Source organism: Gekko japonicus, unplaced genomic scaffold, assembly GCF_001447785.1.
Source record: "Gekko japonicus isolate JY-2015 unplaced genomic scaffold, Gekko_japonicus_V1.1 scaffold2000, whole genome shotgun sequence".
NCBI classification, from domain to species: Eukaryota; Metazoa; Chordata; class Lepidosauria; order Squamata; family Gekkonidae; genus Gekko; species Gekko japonicus.
This window is the reverse complement of record NW_015159775.1, coordinates 107681-131254: the sequence shown is the minus strand read 5'-3', so window position 1 is coordinate 131254 and position 23574 is coordinate 107681. Positions and strand designations below refer to the sequence as shown.

The window sequence follows — 23574 nt, the reverse complement described above, 5'->3', positions numbered from 1 at the left end:
ACCCTGACATCACCGGAAGTGTGTCATAAGGCCACACCCCCTGACATCACCGGAAGTGTCTCATAAGGCCACACACCCCGCCCCCAACGGTCCCGGCCGCCGCTGGTGGCCTTGCAGCTCCACTGCTGAGCCCCATGAGGGGCCCGGCGGTAGACCTGCAAGGCCGGCGGGAGTGCGAGGAAGCCCCGCCAAGGCCCTCCCTGGCCCCAGGCAGGCAGGGGTGGGGAGAGGCGGGGAGGAAGCAACTTACCCTCCCTCTTCTCCTGCCTCCTCCTGGCTGAATGAGGGCTGGAAGTGGGGTGGCCGGAAGCAGGGGGCGGGGCTTCGTCATGTGCCCCGCCTCCCACACCATCCCCCGCGAAATGACCTCTGCAGCAGGTGCAAGTGGAGGAGTGGGGAATCGAACCCAGTTCTCCCAGATTAGAGTCCGCGCACTTAACCACGACACCAAACTGGCTCATAAACAAAACTCTGGGCCTGCAGCAATTCTCGGGGGTGCTTTCTGGCAAGTGTGGGGAAACTCCGTATCAAAAGGAAAGCCCCTGCCCTGCCGGCTCACCTTTTCGATCCATGGGCTTTGATTAACCATTACAAAGAAATCAAAAATCACTTCCCCTGGAGTCCCGCCCCATTCAATTTGAAATTTCAAGATCTCCCTCCCCTCCAAGATTTTACAGGTGGTTCAACGAAAATGTCAGCGGACTACACATTTAAAAGAAAACTAGTACGACTGGTCAGCCGTAAAGGTAAAGGTTCCCTTGCTCGAAAGCCAGTCGAATCCGACTCTAGGGTTGCGGTGCTCATTCTCGAACTGCTGAACTACTGACCTTCCACAGCCTGCAGTTCAGCGTCTTAACCACTTGAGCCACCGCAGCTCAAACAAACAAGTAAAATAAATACGTCATCAAAACAATTATTTTATAACCGCGCCCAAACCCACTCAGAATATGCCTGGGAGAACGAAAAATATCTTCACCTGGCCTCTAAAATCCCAAAGAACAGGAACCCAGTGAAAAAACACTGAAGGGAGGTGGAGCCTTTCCATTGGTGAGGTGGCACCACCAAAGAGGTCCCATCGCTTATAGCCAGGGGGCATTTCCTGCAGGAGCGCACAGGAGCGGAGCTCCGGCAGTAAAGAGGCCAGGGGGCGGGCACATGCAACAAGCCCCACCCCCTGCTCCCAGCAGCCCTCAGTCAGAGCAAGAAGCAGCCAGGTAAGTTGCAGAGGCCCCCCCTCGCCCCCCGGTCCAAAACAGTCCAGTGGCACCTTTAAGACCAAGTTTTATTCAGGTACAAGCTCTCCCTCCTCTGCGAGGACAGATCTGCACATCCCCCCCCGCCCAAGTAGCTAGCAATCCAAAACAGTCCAGTGGAGCCTGAGCGGTGGGTGTTGCCTTCTGACACACTTCCAATAATGTCAGGGTGTGTGGCTTATGCAAATGAGTTATGCTAATGAGTTACGCTAATGAGCTCCTGCACCTCTTTTTCTACAAAATGACCCCTGCTTATAGCTACACATCTTGCTTCAGATGGGAGTATACTGAACAGACCCTTGGTGGGAGACCTTGACTGTGGGGCAAGTGGGCCTTAAAATCCTTTGCTCCTGAGATTGTCTGGGGGTCTGAAGGCTATAACCAACATTCTGACCGATTTCACACAAGAGCTGCGCCGCGGTCGCGCCTCCCTTTGCCCCACTTCTATTGGTCAATTTCTCACTTGAAGCCGCGCGGCCGCATTTTGACCCGTGGCTTCGCCCGATTTTCCCCGCAGTTTCATGATCCTCAAAAAACAAAACTACGGAAACCATGGGGAAAATCGGGCAATGCGGCCATGCGGCTTCAAGTGGGAAATTGACCAATAGAAGCAGGGCAAAGGGAGGCACGACCGCAGCGCAGCTGTTGTGTGAAATCGGTCTCTGAGTTATATGCTGTCGAGGACTTTCACGGCCGGAGTTCAATAGCTGTTGTAGATTTTCTGGGTTGTATGGCCGTGTTGTAGATTTTCCGGGTTGTATGACAATGCCCATACAACCCGGAAAATCTACAACAGCTCATTCTGAGTGATCCGTGAACATAAATAAGCACCCAACATTGTTCTTTTAGAAGCGGCCAGATACGACTCCATTAATGAGCGATGCTCCCTCTAAGATGTGGAGTCTTGTGAGCAAACATTCTACTTTGCGAGCTACTGGCATTAAAGCTGGGGGCGAGCAATTTGGCTACTCTTGGGGATTATTAGGAAGGGTATTGAAAACAGATCAGCCAATATCATCATGCCCCTGTATAAATCAATGGTGCGACCTCATTTGGAGTACTGTGTGCAATTCTGGTCACCACACCTCAAAAAGGATATTATAGCTTTGGAAAAAGTGCAGAAAGGGGCAACTCGAATGATAAAAGGGTTGGAACACTTTCCCTATGAAGAAAGGTTAAAGCGCTTAGGGCTCTTTAGCTTGGAGAAATGACGACTGAGGGGTGACATGATTGAGGTTTATAAGATTATGCATGGGATAGAGCAGGTGGAGAAAGAGGTACTTTTCTCCCTTTCTCACCGTACAAGAACTCCTGGGCGCTCCATGAAATTGCTGAGTGCTCAGGTTAGAACAGATACAAGGAAGTCCTCCTTCACCCAAAGGTGGAATTCACTGCCACAGAAATGTCTCTGAGGAAGCCCAGGAAAGCTCACACCCTGCCCCATCTTTTGTTAGTCTTTCTAAGGCGCTCCTGGACTCCGGCTCTTTTCCTCCAGCGAGGCGCTGCGCTCGGAAAGGAAGGGGCCGCCGGCAAGGAGGCCTTTCCAAAAGGCCTGCCAAACGTTCCCACCAGTGTCCCTTCTAAGCTGCATTAGTGTGAGCTGGCTCACCGTTGTTTTAACCTCCAGCTCACAGATTTTTGTCTCTGCTCAGGGAGGACGGGCCCCAGGGCAAACGAATTCTGGCTCGCAGCTTTTAACGCCAGGAGCTCACAAGGTCGACTTTTTGCTCACAAGACTCGGCGGCTTAGAGAGAACAATGGTTGGGGGGGGGGGGGGGGAAGAGAGAGATCCCTCGGAAGCCTCCCGGCGCCACGTTGCTCCCAACTCCTTCCCAAAACGAGAGAAGGGGCTTTTTTGGGGGGGGGACGACTCTTACCCCGACGGGCAGCTGCTTCCCAGAAGACGGACCTTCGGGGCTGGCTCCTGCCGGCCGCCCTTTGCAAAGTCCGGTGCCAACCGGCCGGACGACGTCAAGGCTGCTGCTCCTGGAAGACACGGAAGAAAGCGAGGCAGCAGAAGCAGGAGCCGTCCGCGCCGACTCTCGCCTTTCACCTAATGAATAATTCCTCCCCGCAACGGCCGCCAGGAGCCGGCTGGGCAGAACTCCGCCTCCTCCTCCGCCCCGTGCAAAGCTACGGGCGTCAGGAAACGGTGCGCTTCTGCGGGAGGCCGCCACTTGCAGTGTTCCCTCTAAGCTGTGGAGTCTCGTGAGCAACAATTCTACTTTGTGAGCTACCGGGCGTTCAAGTTGTGAGCGAGCAGTTTGGCTATTGCATCAATGAGTTTGCTCTGGAGCCCTCCTTCCTGGGCGGAGACAAAAATGTGTGAGCTGGAGGATAAAAAACTGTGAGCCGGCTCACACTGACTCAGCTTAGAGGGAACACTGGACTGGGAACGTTTTGCAGGCCTCATTACAATGCAAAGCATATAACTGCATTAAATCTTTGTATCGTAACTTGGGTGCTAGGCGGAAATATGAAACTGTTTTAATAATCAGATAAGAGGACATTCTAGTAACAGTTCGTAACCGCCTCTGTGCAACACTAGACATTTTTCAGAAGAGAAGTAAGAATAAATCATATGAACAGTCAGAAGGGAAAGACGGAAAAAAGAAAAGAAAAGAAATTTAAGTTTTTATGAGAACTGTTATCAATTAAGATTATATCCATTTATGATATTGGGATGATTTGTGGGACAAGTAATCCAGCACTGGGAACCATTTTTCTGTAAAATTGAATTCGTTTGCCCTGAAGCCCTCCTCCCTGAGCAAAGACAAAAATCTGTGAGCTGGAGGCTAGAACAACGGTGAGCCAGCTCACACTAATGCAGCTTAGAAGGAACACTGGTGGGAACGTTTGGCAGGCCTTTTGGAAAGGCCTCCTTGCCGGCGGCCCCTTCCTTTCCGAGCGCAGCGCCTCGCTGGAGGAAAAGAGCCAGAGTCCAGGAGCGCCTTAGAAAGACTAACAAAAGATGGGGCAGGGTGTGAGCTTTCCTGGGCTTCCTCAGAGACATTCCTGTGGCAGTGAATTCCACCTCTGGGCGAAGAAGGACTTCCTTTTACCTGTTCTAACCTGAGCACTCAGCAATTTCATGGAGCACCCAGGAGTTCTTGTACGGTGAGAAAGGGAGAAAAGTACCTCTTTCTCCACCTGCTCTTTCCCATGCATCATCTTATAAACCTCAGTCACCCCTCAGCCAAGCTAAAAAGCCCCAAACGCCTTAACCTTAGAGGGAACACTGGCCGCAAGCCCCCAGCCTCCTGTTTACTAGTCCTGCGGGGGGGGGGAGCCCCTGCCGGGGCGGAGACTCTGCAGGGGAGGGAGATGCCCACGGAACAAGGGGTGGGGAGGGAGGAGGAGGAGGAGAGAACCGGTCTGGCGTGTTTCTGCGCCTTGAACTGCAAGAATCCGGCGCTGGAGGGTTGGTGAAGGGAGGCAGCCGGGTTCGAGACAGGGCCGGGTTAGGGCGCTCGGAGCCCTGAAAAAGACAAGGGCGTCCAATGTTCTCTCTAAGCAGTGGAGTCTTGTGAGCAAAAATACTACTTTGTGAGCTCCTGGCATTAAAGTTGTGAGCCAGCGATTGGGCTGCTGCATCGATTTGTTTGCTCTGGAGCCGTCCCTTCCTGAGCTGAGACAAAAAAAATAATTCCGGATTGTGTGGCCGTGGTCTTGCCGTTGCAGGACCTGACGTTTCGCCAGTAGCTGTGACTGGCATCCTCAGAGGTATAACAAAGAAAGACGGAGTACTCTATGTGTCAAGGTGAGGAGCAGGGGTCATTTCGTAGAAAAAGAGCTAGGGGAACTCATTAGCATAACTCATTAGCATATGCCACACACCCTGACATCAGGGGCCCGGCGGTGGACCTGCAAGGCCAGCAGGAGTGCGAGGAAGCCCCGCCAAGGCCTTCCCTGGCCCCAGGCAGGCAGGGGTGGGAAGAGGCGGGGAGGAAGCAACTTACCCTCCCTCTTCTCCTGCCTCCTCCTGGCTAAATGAGGGCTGGAAACGGGTGGCTGAAAGCAGGGGGCGGGGCTTCGTCATGTGCCCCGCCCCCTGCACCTCACCCGGGGGAACTGCGTTCCCCCGCGTTCCCCCCGAAATGACCTCTGGTGAGGAGACAAATGGTAGGCAGGTAATTTATATCTACTCCGGAAGGTGGGGTAGGGCTGAGTCATTATCTTGTAGGAGGTCCCCAGGTTGTGGACATGCTAATGGAGGAGCTTTCCTGAGGAGGTTCTTTTGTGTATGGAGAAAATGGCCACTTTGGAAGGAGGACTCTATGGCATTGTACCCCCTTAAAGCCCCTCCTCTCCACAAACCCTCCCCTCCCCAGGTTCCAACTGCAAAATCTCCAGGAATTTCCCGACCTGGAACTGGCAACTCTAAATTACCACCTAGTTGCACCAGGGGTCATTTCGTAGAAAAAGAGCTAGGGGAACTCATTAGCATAACTCATTAGCATATGCCACACCCCCTGACATCCGGGGCCCAGCGGTGGACCTGCGAGGCCGGCGGGAGTGTGAAGAAGCCCCGCCAAGGCCCTCCCTGGCCCCAGGCAGGCAGGGGTGGGGAGAGGTGGGGAGGAAGCAACTTACCCTCCCTCTTCTCCTGCCTCCTCCTGGCTGAATGAGGGCTGGAAGCAGGGCGGCCGGAAGCAGGGGGCGGGGCTTCGTCATGTGCCCCGCCCCCTGCACCTCACCCGGGGGAACTGCGATCCCCCCCGAAATGACCTCTGGTTGCAACGTTAGATCATAAGCTGCTCCCAGAGTGCTTCCAGGCTGCTGCTGGTAAACTTGCCTTATTTCAAAGATCTTACAATTAAATTAGGGCCTTTGTAGCTGTAGGCTTTTATTAAGGACATCAGAGGAGCCTTCCTGGATCAGAGAAATGGTTTGTTTAGTCTCGTTTCCCATACTGGGCGGCTGTATGCCCCCAAAAGGGCCCAAAAGAAAAGCAGAGATTCAATATTCAAGGGTACGCTGCCTCTGGATATGGAGGTTTCATATAGCCCTTGAGGCCAAAAGAAGAAAGGCCAGTCAGTGGCTTATTGAGGGAGGCTTCGACTCTCAAAATCTTATAGCCAGAAAATCTTGGTGGTCTGGAAGGTGCTACTGGACTCCGACCTAACTGATTCCCTTTTGAAACTGTCCAGCTCACTGTCCATTGCTACATCCTGTGGCAGTGAGTTCAATTGCCAGACTGGTCATGACCTGGGCTAGGGCCTTTTCTGGGGCAGCTCAAGGTTGGTGGAATGAACTACCCAAGGACATCAGGGCCCTGCAGAGTTTATTCCAATTCCGCAGGGCCTGCAAGACAGAGCTCTTCCACCAGGCATTCGAGTGAAAAGCTACATCTCTTAATTTAAAACCAGAGCCTGTTGGGATTGCAAGTTGCTTACACTTCAGTCATTACAGAGTTAAATGTTGTTTGTTAGCAAACAGGATGTTACGTTACATAATGTATTCAATGGCGGGAAAGTTTGTGGGAGTTGTTTACCCTAATGAAGTGACCTGTAACCTTTGTATTGGTCAACTAACATCTTGTTTGTAGAAATGCTTTGATCTAGCATTAATGTATTCACAAGGTTTACGGCCCTTTGTGTGAACCAAAGTGTTAGTTCTCTTTCTAGAAGCCAAGACAGATAGAAAGATGTAGCTGTTAGCATATATTCCTGAGAGTAACTGCAAGTATGTGACCTTTTATTTTATTTCTTTTATCCAAAGTGCCCTACCCGTGTTGTATTTTGTTTTTATAGTAAAGATATTTTTCTTTTACTAAGCGTGGCTCTTGTGTTTGCAATACAACCATCGACCCTGAATCAAAGAATCCCAACAGAGCCTTACCCTGGAATTCTACCATCGGCTATTGCTATTCCTGATTGACATCTGTTATGGATAGTACTTAGATTTGTTTGTTTTGCCATCAGATGTGCAATATCTATGTAGAGCACTTTAGAATCTGTTTTTAAATTTTAATGTAAGTCACCCTGAGGCTGCCTTGGCGGGGAGGGCGGGGTATAGATCTAACAAATAAATAAAACAAGTCCATTGTGTGTTGTGTGGAAAAAAAGAACTTGATTGCCCTGTTGGCGTTATGGTATTTTTAATGTGTGCTTGCGGTTATATAGGCCATTTTATTAGTATTTCTAAAGTTTTGTTTATGCCATTTGAATGCAAAAAAGATTTCTGGCATTTAAAGAAACCAAAAAGGGTGCGCCCTACTACACCATGGAGTTTACATTTGTAACATTCAAAATATCCCTGACTCGTTTCCGCTTCTGCACAAAATGCACAAAAACACCCCAATCCTCCAGAAATACAGTCAATGATTATAAAGGATATCTTTGTCAGTAAAAAAACCAGCCTGTTATATTAGAAGCATTAGCAGCTGTACAAAAAGCTAAACACAGAGAACAGCAGAAGAAGGCACAGGAGACTTTGTTTAAATAAGTTTTGCATATTACCCAAATCTCTGAGAGATTTCGGGAAGCGTAAAGTAACTTACAATTGAATTAAATTGGTTGGTTACGAGATAGACTGATTTATTACGTATTTGGGTCTATGGCCTAGAAATTCCCACCCTGCTAACAAGGAGCTTGGGTACCTGGTTTTCCCCACCTCCAGTCCATTGTTCCCTCTAAGCTGAGTTAGTATGAGCTAGCTCACAGGTTTTTAGTCTCCGACTCACACATTTTTGTCTAAGCTCAGGAAGGAGGGCTCCAGAGTAAACTGATTTATGCAGTAGCCAAATCTCTTGCTCACAACCTTAAAGCCCGTAGCTCACAAAGTAGAATTTTTGCTCACAAGACTCCACAGCTTAGAGGGATCCTCATAACAGTCCTGTGAGGTAGATTCCGGCTGAGAAAGAGAGCGATTGCCTCAAGTTTATCCAGTGATTGGGTGGGGGATTGGGACCCGTGCCTCCCCCAGTCCGAGTTCAACCCTCTGAATACCATTCCGGCTCCTCCCCATACCCACGCAGAAACTGAGATGAGATAGATCTCAGTTTTCCTTACTCACTGGAATCCCCCTTCCTTTGGAAAAGGCAAACGACATTTATTTTAAAATGACCCCGTCGTGTGCTTGGGAAGTGTTTGTGTGGGGGAGTAGAACTTGGTGGAATAACGTCTTGAGTTTTTGAGATGCGCAGCACCCACGGCTGAGCCACAGAGATGAAACCACTCCTTCCCTGCTGGACATGCACAAAGAGGACACTGTTGTCTCTTAATTTTGGTGTTTTTCAATGTGTGTGTGTGTGTGTGAGAGAGAGAGAGAGAGAGAGAGAGAGCGAGAGAGAGAGAGACTGTGTGTGTGCACCTGGAAGTCGTGGAGACCTCTGGTGACTGACCCCTGCTGGGGGCCTGGAGGATATTCAGAGAGGTGGCTGAGTAAAGCCTGCCCCCGCCTCCCAACTGCTGGTATTCCAAGGAGGTCTCCCATCCAAGTACTTGCCAGAGTTGACCCTGCTTAACTTCTAGAGATCTCACGAGATCGGGCTTGCCTGGGCTATCCGGAAGAAGAGAAGAGATTGGATTTATACCCCGCCCTTCAGTACCCAAAGGTGTCTCAGAGCGGCTGACAAACCCGGTTCTCCCAGATTAGAGTCCGCGCATTTAACCACTACTCCAAACTGGCTCTCAGGGTCACCCGATCAGGGTGACATGGCTGTGTCTTCAAATACACATTTTTTAAAAAGTCGGTTGCAGCAAATGACCTCAGAGAAGGCCGAATTCTTGCCTGCCAAACAGCAGTTCAAGGCACCAAGGCCCTGCCAGGTGGAAGATGCAAACTGGGCAGGGGATTCTAGATTGGAGGAAGCTACCGACTGTTGAATTGTCCCCTGGAGCTTCACCTTTTAAAGCAGCGAGATCTGGAGCAAGAAACGGGCAATGTTGTCAGTTTCCCTTCTTGCATTTTATCCTATCCAAAAACCTTTCAAAACCCACCTGTGCTTGTTGTGAGAAAAATAAAATAGTTGGTTCAGAAAATTTAAAACCCATTTATACAGTTAATTTTATAAAGAAATCATAGTGTTTTTCTCTCCTCTATTTCTGTAACTTTCCAAGCAGCTAAGCAGCACAGTGAACATGACTCCCAACATGATTTTGGCTAAGCCTTTGTCTCAAGAGATATCTTTCCTCCATCACGTACACAGGAACCAACATTTGCATTACATTGTTCATGAATATAAAGAATTTGGAAACGTTTAAAATTAAAAGATTAGTATCCACCTGCCATTAAGTCAAGGAAGCCAGAGTATTTGCAATACTAAAGGCTTGCCTACATGCAGAAACTCACTGCACACCTCCAGCCAGCAGACAGTGCCTGAATGTCTGCTCTGATTCAAGGAAACAAAGAACATCCTGAAATTGTAAGGATTCTTCTGTTTGTCATTTAAAAATGTAGGTGCTATCTTGCATTGTTTTGCTAAAAACATCAGGGCAACCCCATTGCCTCTGGTATGTGGGAACATTTCCTAGGGCATAATGGCCCACATTACCAGGGCAGTTAGATTAATTGCTGCAGTTTATAATTTCTATAGCTCTATCGAAATGTATGGGACCAGTATGGTATAAAAGAAGGCAAGATGCTTCATTTCAGGACTGACTCTCGGAGATCTTTCGTGATCTCTCTGGGCCAGTCCAGAAGCTTCTGTGTATGGGGAAATCTTTGTTCCATATTCCTTGCTTGTCTTTAGCTAATAAACAGTTTTATTGTTTAAATAACCTTGTATTGCATTCCAGCTAACTTTCTTTTAACATTCTACCCACCTTGGTAAGGGGCACTCACCAGACCATTACAAACCTAGAGGTGCAGGTAACACTTTATACAGGGTTAGTTTAGACTGACAAGTGCTACAGGTGCATTTTTACGACAGTGCTTGAAGGGCCTGAAGCTACCAGCTCTATATTTTGCTCGGTCCCATGCTTATTTTCGATAAAGGAACAGGAGGTGACCGGGCTGGATTCTTCCCTGTTTGTCCCTGCTCCCAGCTTGTGTACCTTACGCGGCAATATGCCTTGAGACAAACCAGACACGTTTAGTCACCAAAGCATGGCTCTCAACATTTAAATTTTGGCTGCGACTTCTCTATAGAAGTGGGTCTAATAGTCTCATCGCGTATATGCTGCATGAATCCCCCCTATCAGATTGGTTGACACGTGTTGAAGGGAAAATTACTCTCAACATGGATGATTTGACCCTTCTTTGGTGTAGTGGTTGAGTGCGCGGACTCGAATATGGGAGAACTGGGTTTGATTCCCCACTCCTCCACTTGTACCTGGCTGGATGACCTTGGGCAAGCCATAGTTCTGATCAGAGCTGTTATTGAAAAAGAGCAGTTTCTGTCAAGAGCTCTCTCAGCCCCACCTACCCCACAGGGTGTCTGTTGTGGGGAGGGGAAGGGAAAGGAGTTTGTGAGCCGCTCTGAGACACCTTTGGGTAGTGAAGGGCAGGGTATAAATCCAATCTCTTCTTCTGTTTCTTCTTCTTTTTCTTCTTCTTCTTCTTCTTCTTCTTCTTCTTCTTCTTCTTCTTCTTCTTCTTCTTCTTCTTCTTCTTCTTCTTCTTCTTCTTCTTCTTCTTCTTCCGGAGAAGCAGGCTTGTGGCATGATTAAACAGAGACTAATCAACATAGGAATGCAAGAACATTTGCCACTGGGCACTGCTCCCCAATTTATTGGGGGATCTCTTTTAATGTGCCACCTGCAGAGTATTTCTCTTGTTTGATTGATCCCCATATTAGAAGGGTGTTCACAATGGCTCGTTTTAATGTGCTCCCCACAGCTGTGCTATATGGGAGATTTAAAAAACCACCATTCTTGGATAGGCTATGCCCATTTGGGCTAAAGGACATTGAAAGAACAGACCATGTACTTCTGTCTTGTAGACTTTCCAGGGGTCATTTTGTAGAAAAAGAGGTGGCGCTCATTAGCATAACTCATTAGCATAACTCATTTGCATATGCCACACCCCCTGACATCACCGGAAGTGTGTCAGGAGGCAACACCCATCGCTCAGGCTCCACTGGACTCTTTTGGATTGCTAGCTATGGGGGAGGGGAGGATGCGCAGATCTGCCCTCACAGAGGAGGGAGAGCTTGTACCTGAATAAACCTTGGCCTTAAAGGTGACACTGGACTGTTTTGGATTGCTATCTGGGGGGGGGGGCTCTGCAACTTACCCGGCTGCTTCTTGCTCCTTGTGGCCCGGGGCTGCTGGGAGCAGGGGGCGGGGCTTGTTGCATGTGCCTGCCCCTGGGCTCTTTAGTGCCGGAGCTCCGCTCCTGTGCGCTCCTGCAGCAAATGACCCCTGGACTTTACCAGGATTTACCTGCCTACCACCTTGACCCTATACTGCGATCCCTGGAGGGCAAATCTGAGGAAAGTAAGATTATGAACCTTCTAGCCTCAAACGGGGCTGATCTCATCGAAGCGGTGGCAAACTTCCTGTATTGTGCATATAGGAGGAGAAGTCTTTTCTGTCAGAATGAGTAGTTAATTAACTGTTTATTTTTTTCTTTCTCTTTCCTGTATCTCTGAACCAAGGCCGCTGCTGTTATGCCAATAAAGGTTTATTGTGGTTCTGTTTGTACCTGAACACTCCCTTGGAGCTTGAAGCATTGCAGATTGGGCCGAAGCAGATCCATGGGCCAAGGAAATATTGCACATCTTGATGAGTTGCCCATGCGGCCTCGCAAGAATATTTATCACCACTTACTCCACGGGTGAACATCTCAGGCTGTGGTCACACGGAGCAGTAGCCACGCTATTGCGATGGAAGATAGGCGGATTTTCCGGGCGCGATCTCACCGCCACATCTGGGAAGCGTAGAGCTCCCATGGCGAACCCGAGGCTTCCCTCTGAAGATGCGCGGTACTAGTTTCCGGAAACCGTGGGGCAAGGGCGGGCATCTGAAACTGTGGGGCAAGGGCGGGCATTTCCGGTGGCATCCGGCGCCCACCCATGGCCCATTGCGAAAAGGTTTTTTTTCCCGAAGTCTCCAGGGATGTGCACAAGCACCCAACGGGGCATGCACATACTTCAGGTTAAAAAACCCCCACGCAACCCCGTTTGCCGTGCCGCGCCGCTTCTTTGGCGCGTCGTGTGATCGGCACCTCCCCCCCTAACCACGGGACCTCGATGGGACCGCGAGGGGACGCCTGATCGTGCAGTCGCGCGTTATTTAGCTGCGAGGCAAACAGCCACGCCCCCCCTGCGATATCCGGTAGCCGGCCCGTGTGACCGGGACCTCAGTGTAAGGTCCATTCTGTGTATTGATGAGTTTTATGTCTCTTTCTGCTAAATTTATGGAGCGCTCAGTTTTGAATTTTACTTTAGCCGAAACACATTTGGTATTGGTTCTTGTATATGGATATAATTTATATCTGTTAACCTGTATTTATATGATTGGACATTTGTCTTTATATTAGGACAAGGAGTAATGCCCGTTGTGGGAAGAAATACGACGGGATCTAGAAGGAAGCTCCAGATGAGTGTCCCGACTGTGGCTGGTGGGGCGGCAGAAGGAAGCAGAAAAAGGAGGGAGGCATGCCATGTTTCTTTCCTTCTGCTTAGCTATAAGGCAGGGTGTCTGAAGTAAGCCATTTTCTCCAGCCGAACTGATCTTGGTCATCTGGACATCAGTTTTAATAGCTGGAGATCTCCAGGTGCCGCCTGGAGGTTGGCTTATATTAATTTGGGGCTATGCAGTGGCAGCTAAGGTAGAGAAGCACCTCCTCCTATGCCATGTCTTCTGGGTTCCAAGGGTCTGGAAATTGGTACCATAGCCAATTACATGGTTGCCAACATTGGGTTGGGAAATACCTGTAGATTTGAGAATTAGAGCCTTGGGAGGACAGGGTTTGGGGTGGGAAGGGACCTCAGCAGGGTATAATCCCATAGAGTCCTGTACAAAGCAGCCATTGTCTCCAGGAGAACTGATCTTGATCATCTGGACATCAGTTTTAATAGCTGGAGAGCTCCAGGTGCCGCCTGGAGGTTGACTTATGTTAATTTGGGGCTATGCAATCACAGTTGAGGTAGAAAAGGACTTCCTCCTGTGCCACGTTTTCTGGGTTCCAAGGGTCTGGAAAGTGGTTCCATAGCCAATTACACGGTTGCCAACTCTGGGTTGGGAAATACCTGTAGATTTGAGGGGTAGAGTCTGGGGAGGGCAGGATTTTGGGTGGGGAGGGACCTCAGCAGGGTATAATGCCATAGAATCTACTGCCCAAAGCAGCCATTGTGTCCAAGAGAACTGATCTGGTTCATCTGGACGCTGAAGCCGTGACTGCTATGCCACATTGGCTGTCATACAGGGGCCATCTCAGCAGGATATAAGGACACAGAGTCCACCATTTTCTCCAGGGGAACTGATCTCTGCCATCTGGAAAGCAGTTGTAATTCTGAGTGATCTCCAGCCCTCACCTGGAGATTTGCAACCATGGTTTCCTCCAACAGACACTAAGGGAACATTTATTTTTACCTCAGAACATCAACAGCAAACTGTTTAGAATCTTAGAGGGAAAGGCTAGTGAGGCCGGATATGCAAACGACCTCTGTGATCCGAGGCAAAGGCGAATCAGGCCACATATGCAAATGACCTCTGTGTTCTGACTGGCTGTGGGGGGGAGAGGAACAGCAAACTGTTTAGAATGTTGGAGGCAGGACAGGCAAAGCAGCCAGTGGATAGGGAGACCCTCTGAATGACAGATCAGAGAGCGAACTGATTTTGGAGCGTGTTGGAACGTTCAGGGGAGTCCATGACCAAAATAGAATTATATATACCGGAGGATTAGGTGCTCATGTGCAGAACCATAGTTTGGTATCGTGGTTAAGTGTGTGGACTCTAATCTGGGAGAACTGGGTTTGATTCCCCACGCCTCCACTTGCACCTGCTGGATGACCTTGGGCAAGCCGTAGTTCTGATAAGGGCTGTCCTTGAAAAAGAGCAGTTTCTGTCAGAGCTCTCTCAGCCCCACCTACCTCACAGGGTGTCTGTTGTGGGGAGGGGAAGGGAAAAGGAGTTTGTAAGCCGCTCTGAGACTCCAAGTGAAAGGCAGGGTATAAATCCAATCTCCTCTTCCTCCTCCTCCTCCTCTTCTTCTTTATTTTAGCACTTCTGAATGTATGATTAAATGATATATGATATTTTGTACACTAGCATTATGTGTGTAGCTATATTTTAGGGTTTTTTTTTCTTTGTCTCAACCTTTTTGGTAACCCTTCAGAGGTGGTTTACTATTGCCTGCCTGAGCGTCATGACCTAGGCATTCCCTGGAAGTCTCCCATCCAAATACTGACCAGGGCGAACCCACGCTCCCTCTAAGTTGTGGAGTCTTGTGAACAAAGATTCTACTTTGTGAGCTACTGGCATTCAAGTGGTGAGCGAGCCGTTTGGCCGCTGCATAAATTCGTTTGCTCTGGAGCCCTCCTTCCTGAGCTAAGAGAAAAATCTGTGAGCTGGAGGCTAAAAAACTGTGAGCTGGCTCACACTAACACAGCTTAGAGGGAACAACCCTGCTTAGCTTCTGAGACACGACAATATCAGGCAAGCCTGGGCTCTCCAGTTCAGGGCAGGCTGCCAGCCAGATCCTCAGTTTATTGCCCTGCGTCGTACTGATTAACCCAAGGTGTGTAAGGTTGAAGTGCATGAGGTGCTTCTGCATTGACAGTTTTGAGCTTATGGTTATTATCTATTTTATTTATTATGACTCCATTTATACCCTGCCGTTGCCCCCAAAGTGGCTTACGTTGTCCCCCCCTCTTCTATTCTGTCCTCACAACAACCCTGTGAAGTAGATCAAGATGGGTCGCCGTGTTAGTCTGTCCGTAGGAGTGGAAAAGAGCAAGAGTCCAGGAGCACCTTAAGGGCTAACGAAATATGTGGCAGGGGAGGAGCTTTCCTGAGTCACTGCTGAGTCACTTCACTGCTGAGACACTGAAGAAAAATTTTGTTTGTCCTTAAGGTGCTACTGGACTCTCGCTCTTTTCTACCACTACAGAAGAAGAAGAAGAAGAAGAAGAAGAAGAAGAAGAAGAAGAAGAAGAAGAAGAAGAAGAAGAAGAAGAAGAAGAAGAAGAAGAAGAAGAGGAGGAGGAAGAAGAAGAGGAGGAGGAGATTGAGATTTTATTTTTATCCCGCCCTTTCCCTTTCCCTTCCCCTCCCTCTAACAGACACCCTGTGAAGTAGGTGGGGCTGAGAGAGCTCTCCTGAGAACTGCCCTTGAGAGAACAGCTCTGAGAGAACTTGCGACTGACCCAAGGTTACACCAGGAGCTGCATGTGGAGGAGGGGGGAATCAAACCCGGTCCTCCCAGGCTAGAGTGCACACTCCTGGCCCGTAGCTACAGTGGGGCTATTAGGGGTTCCGCCCCCTTCCTTAAAGGGCCAGCCCCACAAGATTTCCTTCTGAAAATGGTAAGGGATTTCAGTGCTTTAGGCAGGGGAAGGGAGGGGGTTTGCGTTTCATTTATATCTGGGGTGGCTGTTGTGGGGGGGGGTTGTGCGGCATTTAATTTAATTTTTTATTAGTATTATTGTCTGTATTGTTACTTAAAAGTACAGGTTTAGAAACATACAGAAAAAATAACGGCAGCCCCAGCAGAAATTTTATTGCCCCACAAGCCACAAAATCCCGGCTACAGATTTTTTTACTCCTACTACCACTACTACCACCATCATCACCATCATCATCATCAACAACAACAATAATAGTATTTATGAATCGCCCAACCTGTGGTACAAACCGCAGTTCGAACAAGATAAAATCAGTTAAGACATTAATAAAACCGTAGAGGCAATCAGATGGCAAATATCCAATTAAGGATTTAAATCTTTTAACACTATTTCAGTTTGGAAACTGTAATTTTAAGCTGTCATTGGTCTGTTTTTATCCTGGGCACGGATTTTTAATGCTGTTTTTTAATTATCGTTTTTATTTTGTTTTTTATTATTTTTTATTTTGTAGGCCACCTCAGGCCGCTTCCTGGAGAGGCAGTGTACATGTTTGTCTAAATAAATATATAAACACTCCCTAAAGCACTTGGTTGCTTCATTGAATTTGGGTTTGGGTGTAAATGCGCTCTGCGCATGCCTCGAAGCACTTCCACTTGTTCAGAGACGGTGCTGAAAAATAAGTTCTGTGTCTTGGTGGCAACATGACGGCCCTCAGCGCGTGCTCTGAAACACTGCGCTCTTTCACACACCCCGAATAATGCGACTTCAAGCTACTTTCAGCGCACTTTGCAACTGGATATCCACTGTGTGAAGTGGCAAAATCCACTTATAAACAGTTGCTGAATTGGATTGAAATGGCATTATTTAGCATGTATGAAAGTGCCCACTGCTGCCTGCACCAGTTTAAGGCGGGTGGTGAGGAGTTGGCCAGGGCTCTTTTTGTAGCAGGAACTCCTGTGCATATTAGGCGACACACCCCTATGTAGCCAATCCTCTAAAAGCTTACAGAGCTCTTCTTACAGGGGTACTGTAAGCTCTTGGAGGATTGGCTATGTTTAGGGCTGCCAACTGGGGATGGGGGGCGGGGAAACCCCCGCTTTGGAGACCCAATATCCGCCGCCGCAGAATCGGGCCCCGGGGGGAACCCCGCCCTGGCGTGCACGTCACCAGGAAGTGACGTGAGCATGCCGGGCACGCTGGGGGCGGGGCCACAGCCATACAAGGGAAAACTCGATGGTTTTCCCTTGTGTGGCCATGGCCCCGCCCCCAGCGTGCCTGGCATCCTCCTGTCACTTCCGGGTGACGTGTGTGCGGCGTGCGCGTGCTTTGCGCGCGTGCACATGCACAAGACACCGGCCGGGAGCCCCCCACTCCCGGCGAAGATACACTTGGCATCCCTAGCTACGTTACGGGTGTGTCACCTAATATGCAAAGGAGTTCCTGCTACGAAAAGAGCCCAAGGACTGATTGGTAGACCTAGTCTCAAAGTGAAACATGGCGTACACCACTTGAGAGGAATTGCAGTGTGCGGAGGCTGTGCGTGGGGAGGGAGCATAGTTGGTGCGGGGCAAGCTAGAGACCCCCCTCCCCGGGTTTATCCAGCCTGTCCTCATCTGTAAACCACCCCAGACCAATGCTCCCTCTAAGCTGTGGAGTCTTGTGAGCAAAAATCCTACTGTAGTGTATCCAGTTCAGACCGCGTGGCCGGCTTGGGCGCCACGCGGTCAGGCACAAACATCGAGCTTCGCTCCAAGAGACAATGGACTATGTGGATCCTAGCCCGCTCCAATCAGGGAGCTAGATTCCCAGCCGAGAGCCTATGGGACTCTCAGCCACTGTAAATAACCTATTGGGAAGTGGGTGTGTGTTTTGGGTGGCGGTTTCTCGGGGAATATAAGCTGGTCTGCAAGCCGGCCAAAGTGTCTTGTTCCTGATCGAATAAAGTACGCTTTGCTGAAATCACTCTCCGTCTGCGTACTTTTCACCTACTTTGTGAGCTACTGGCATTCAAGTTGTGAGCGAGCGATTTGGCTACTGCGTGAATTAGTTTGCTCTGGAGCCCTCCTTCCTGAGCGGAGACAAAAATGTGTGAGCCGGAGGCTAAAAAACTGTGAGCTGGCTCACACGAACTCAGCTTAGAGGGAACACTGACCCAGACCCATGTTGACTAGTTTCAGCAAAGAAACACAGTAGAGATGAAGGCGGGGAGGGCCCTGGAGAAACTTGGCTTTTAAAATGAACCTGGCTTTTAAAACAATAGCGGTGTGTGCACTTTTTTTTAACAGAACTCTGGAATGCAACGGCCAGGGAGATTTAATAAGGGCAAATGAGCGGTGAGGGAGAAAACCTTCAATTTCTGAATGTCAGGGCGTGTTCTTATTATCACAGAAGCCCTGCTTTGGTGGGGGGGGGGGGGGGGGCGGAAGCAGCAGTGCTTCTCCACGTAGGTCCTCAGGATTGGGGCCGCTGGACAGAGCCGGGAGATGGAGACACTCCAGGTATGCAAATAGTACGGTCTGGTGTTAGAACTATTTCTGCAGGGCAGGTGGGGCCGGGAAATACACAGAGGGTTGCTGCCGACTGACCAGGAAATGAAAACACCAGGCCGATCCGCTCTTCTGCCTTAACAAAGGCCGAACGGCAGAAATCCAGCCTGCGTGGCTGTTTCAGGAAGGAAACACGACCAGCTAGCCCTCCCTTCATATCCTGCCCCTTCCTCAGGGCAACCGACCTCAGAGTCTAACCATTTCATTTTGTCACCCCAACATCCCTGTGAGATAGGCCAGGCTGAAAGAAGAAGAGGGACCTGCTTAAGGTTACCCGTTGAGCTTTTATGGCCAAGCGGGGATTAGAACCTACATCTCCAAGATACTCTGACTACAACACCACCACAGCGGCTCTCCATTACTCCTTACCGCTGCAGGTCTTCAAAGGAATATCTCTGGTCGGAAGGTGGCCATTCCAGAGGAACCGTGGCCACTTGAATCCGGACACTGATCAGGCTGCGATCACACACACTCAACAATCCACTTTCAGTCCACCTCAGTTTTCCCTCTAAGCTGTGTTAGTGCGAGCTAGCTCACAGTTCTTTTAGCCTCTGGCCCACACATTTTTGTCTTAGTTTAGGAAAGATGGTTCCAGAGCAAAGTAATTTAGGCAGTAGCCAAATCGCTTGCCCACAACTTTAAGGCCAGTAGCTCAGAAAATAGGATTTTTGCTCACAGAGCTCCACAATTTAGAGGGAGCATTGACCTCAATGCACGTTCAAACTGGATTTTGCCAGTTCGCACAGTAAAAATCCAGTTTGAAAGTGGATCGAAAGTGGATTATTGAGTGTGTGTGATCGGGGAGGAGGGGTCTTTGGGCTTCGTTTTCTGCCCCCGGCATGAGGACTTGCCTTTAACAAAACTAGAGAGTCTGCCTCCCGGGAGGACGTAAAGGACGCTCTGAACCTTCTCCCACATCCAAAGGGAAAAGAAAGAGATCTTACCTGGATCGGAAAGAATTCTCGCCTCCTGGATCCAAACGGGATCGTTAATCCCTTGCCTTGCCGTTGCAGGTAGCCCTTCCTTTAAAAGGCCAAAGAGGAACGCTTGCCACTTCCTGATACACTTTGGAGCGGTTCCCAGGTAGCAACCCGAAGATGCGGGCTTACCTGGCCCCCACCGCCGCCGCACACACCTTTGCCACGGTCTCTTTGTTTTTGTTTAAAATGGCAGCTGAAGAATTAATCATTACTAGGCGCACACAATCATTAAACTGGTGTGTGGTGGACTCACACACACATGCAGGCACACACCCCTCCCTCCCTCCCTCTCTGAGCCCTCCCTCCCTCTCAGAGCCCGCGAGAGCCTGGTACACACAGAACACAAAGGCCTGGCAGGAAAGAGAGAGGGATTAAAATCTCTCCTGGGGCTGTTTTGCTCCGCCGGATGCCAAGCTGCCAAGCTCGCCTCTTGACCGGGTTCTGCTCTGCTACCTCCGAGTGACCCCCCTTCCTTAGCCAATCCCCCTCCTGGCCCTGTGGGCCAACGTCGAGAGGAGAACTCGGGACCCGTGTTTGTTCCGGGCCCGTTCACCTTGGTCATGCGGAAGGTGCGCGGCACGGCAGTGCCTGCCAAGCGCCTGCCAAGCGCCAACTGGGAAAAAACAAAACACTTTGGATTCCGAGCCTTTAATCCTGTAAGACACTCACGACTTGTCGGCTTTTGCAACCATGACGGGCCAGAGGCTTCCCAGACTGTGGCGTCAACAGGAGCTCTCCGCAGACTTAAGAGTGAGCACCTGCGGCGGTGGATTAGAAGCCGGAAGCCAAGATCTCTGTAGAATTCAGCCCTAGGGGCAGTGGCCTTGACAGGATCCGGTGGGTCACCCATGTAAGCAAGCCACCCCGGGCCCCAGTCTTATTATCTTCACCAGTGTGGCATAGTGGTTAAAGTGTCAGACTTGGATCCAAATCCTCCGTCTGCCATGGAAACTTGTTGTGGTTGACCTTTGGCCAGTCACTCACCCCCTCAGCCTAACCTACCTCATAGGGTTGTTGTGAGGATAAAAATGGAGACGAGAGTGATGAGAGCCACTTTGGGTCCCCATGGAGGAGACATGAAGTCAAAATGCAGTATGAGCTCAGCTCTGGTCTAGCAACTCAACTGTTGCAAGAAGGAGGAGGAGAAGAAGAAGAAGAAGAGAAGAAGAGATTGGATTTCTACCCCGCCCTTCACTACCCAAAGGTCTCTCAAAGTGGCTTACAAACTCCTTTCCCTTCCCCTCCCCACAACAGACACCCTGTGAGGTAGGTGGGGCTGAGAGAGCTCTGACAGAAACGGCTCTTTTTCAAGAACAGCTGTTATCAGAGCTACGGCTTGCCCAAGGTCATCCAGCCAGGTGCAAGTGGAGGAGTGGGGAATCAAACCCGGTTCTCCCAGATTAGAGTCCGCGCACTTAACCACTACACCAAACTGGCTCAAGAAGAAGAGGAGGAGGAGGAGATTGGATTTATACCACCCCCTTCACTACCTGAAGGAGTCTCAGAGTGACTTACAAACTCCTTTCCTTTCCCCTTCCCACAAAAGACACCCTGTGAGGCAGGTGGGGCTGAGAGAGCTCTTTCGAGGACTGCTCCTGAGAGAACAGCTCTGAAAGAATTTATGGCTGACCCAAGGTCACACCAGCAGCTGCATGTGGAGGAGTGGGGAACCAAACCCGGTTCTCCCAGATTAGAGGCTGCACTCCTAGCCACTGACTACACCATTGGGCCTTGCAGCTGAGCTCTTGCAAAGCTGATCTTACCCTGTTAATAGCTCTTTGTTATGCATTGTCCCACTGGCCTTTCCCTTTCCTGCTCCGTGATATATCTTGTCTTTTACCTGAAAAAACAGAGGCCTTTCCTTAGGCCTATTGTCATTTATGTATAGTTTCTGATGCACTGACCTGGCCCAGGCTAGCCCAATCTTCCCAGATCTCAGAAGTTAAGCAGGGTCAGGCTGGTCAGTATTTGGATGGAAGACCACCAAGGAAGCCCGGGGTCACAAAGCAGACGCAGGCAACGGCAAACCACTTCTGAATGTCTCTTGCCTTGGAAAACCCCACCGGGTTGCTGTAAGGCAGCAAGAGAAGCCGATACCCATGGCATCATGCACTGAAATCGAGTCGTGGCAAGCCAGGAATCTCAGTGCAGTCACTTGGTGTGGTGTTTGTGTATGCACGCATTGTGTATGCACGCAATGTGTATGCACGCATTGCTGAAACAGGCAATCTTGATTTGGGTAATGCAGCGTGGGGGGGATGTGAGTGAACTGAAGGGGCTCAGGCCACACCCATATGCAGGATTTCTGGGTGGTGGGGCCAGGGCAGGGGCGCAGGGGCAGGGGAGAGGTGGCGGCGTAAGGTGCCACGGGTAAGGGATTGTTGTTGCGGAATTTGAAGACACTTTCCAAAGCTGGCAAATCCACAGCAGCTGGGGAATCCACAGAGACCAACCCGAGTGGGTAGAACACTAGGAATAAAATAACAGGGTGTGGGAGGCCCGAGTGAGGTCCAGCCTTCATCTCCAGCGTGATGAGAGACAGAACACAGCCCTTGTGGCTGGCCCCTCCAGAAGGAAGGAGGGCCTGGGCGGATCTACATTACCAACCCCATTCATCTGGAAGCATGTGACTTGGAGGCTGGAATGCACACAGCGGGGCGCAGCCTTTGAAGACTCCTTGGAGGTAATTTGCAGCTGGCAACGGACAGAGTAGCTCTCTGCCAGGGAGGGGGAACTGCTGGGAAAGACACGTCTACTACCTTGATTCAGCAGACCTGGGACAAATGTGGTTCAGTTCGATTTGGAAACTCCCCATTTCAGTATTTCGTTTCCCCTGTGTGGGGGGACGAACCTGTGAATCTTCATTCCCAGGCTCTCGTAATGAATTTTTTCGTTCTCATGATGAATTTCGTTCTCATGACGAGTTTCTCCCATTAAAATTAATGGATCTTTCAACACTGAAGGGTTTTTCCGGTTTGCATAAGAGCTGCGGTGGCTCAAGTGGTTAAGACACTGAACTGCAGGCTGTGGAAGGTCGGTAGCTCAGCAGTTCGAGACCCGAGTGTGCTGCATGACGGAGTAAGCTCCCGTCTCTAGTTCCAGCTCTTGCCAACCGAGCAGTTCAAAAGCAAGAAATTGCAAGTAGATAAATAGTTACCACTTCAGTGGGAAGGTAACAGTGTTCCGTGCACCTCGGCGTCCAAGAACCACGGAAACGTCTTTGGACAGCGCTGGCTCTTCGGCTTTGAAACGGAGATGAGCACCGCAACCCTAGAGTCGGATTCGACTGGCTTTCGAGCAAGGGAACCGTTACCTTTTTAAAGAAAACAATAAAAAGAATCTGGGTTGCGATAAAAACAAGGAAGACAAAAAGCAAGTGGCGATCTGTGATACCAAAAAGAAATTAAAAAGCCCAGCTCGGTGATTCGGCAGCTCCTCCGGCTTCTGGACGATTTTTGTTTGATCTTGATGGTCCTCCAAAGCCTTTTCCACACACACCCCACGGGGGGGTTGCAAAATTTTGCGGGCAGCTCAGTTATTTGGTTTATCTTGCTTTTTTCTTAAGCATTTGCCCTGAGTTGGAACTTTTAAAAAAATTCAAAGCAAGTTGATTTGAATATGTTGTCGAAGGCGTTCACGGCCTGAGTTCATTAGTTGCTGTAGATTTCCCGGGCTGTCTAGCCATGGTCTTGGCATTGTAGAACCTGATGTTTCACCAGTAGCCATGACTGGCATCCTTAGAGGTATAACACAGAAAGATGGAGTACTCTCTGTGTCAACAGCTATTGGCGAAACGTCAGGTTCTTCAATGCCAAGACCACGGCCACACAACCCGGAAAATCTATAGCAACAAGTTGATTTGAACAGATGAATTGGTGTAATTTTTATGTGCGCGGAGTCTAATCTGGGAGAACCAGGTTTGATTCCCCACTCCTCCACTTGCAGCTGCTGGATGACCTTGGGCAAGCCGTAGTTCTGGCACAGCTGTTCTTGAAAAGAGACACCTGGGATTCATTAGAAGTTTAGCAGCATATCTGAGCCTGAACATATTGAGATCAGCGTCCTATTTGAATGAATTGTATTATCTTTCATGACTTGTTGTTAAGCACTTTAAGAGCGAGGGAGCTTTTGGACCACTCTAATATTCCTGAGGAAGATCCAATTTTGAAACGTTGTTATATAATCCGGAGATGACATTGATGATGTATCTTTGATGATGTATCGTTGTTCTAGGATTTTCTTATGATTTGTAGGAATTTAGACTGTGATACACAGGAAGTATTTTTTGCAAGTCTTGTGGACTGCTTGATTTGTGGGTCAGACTCTCACGACTGTTTTCT

The 23574-nt window shown here is 49.5% G+C and overlaps 1 protein-coding gene across 2 annotated transcripts in view; it reads right to left on the bottom strand.

Annotated features, from left to right (window-relative positions):
- LOC107106651 (occludin-like) overlaps positions 1–19390 on the bottom strand; it is a 57168-nt gene extending 37778 nt beyond the window's left edge. Inside the window, exons 1-2 of one of the 2 annotated variants that reach the window (XM_015406833.1) lie at positions 19199–19390; positions 3131–3239 (exon numbers count right to left, since the gene is read on the bottom strand). The gene's annotated coding sequence lies outside the window, so the exon portion shown is untranslated. The remainder of the gene's footprint in view (positions 1–3130; positions 3240–19198) is intronic. The other variant, XM_015406841.1, reaches the window with a different exon arrangement.
- Between the last annotated feature and the right edge of the window lie 4184 nt (positions 19391–23574).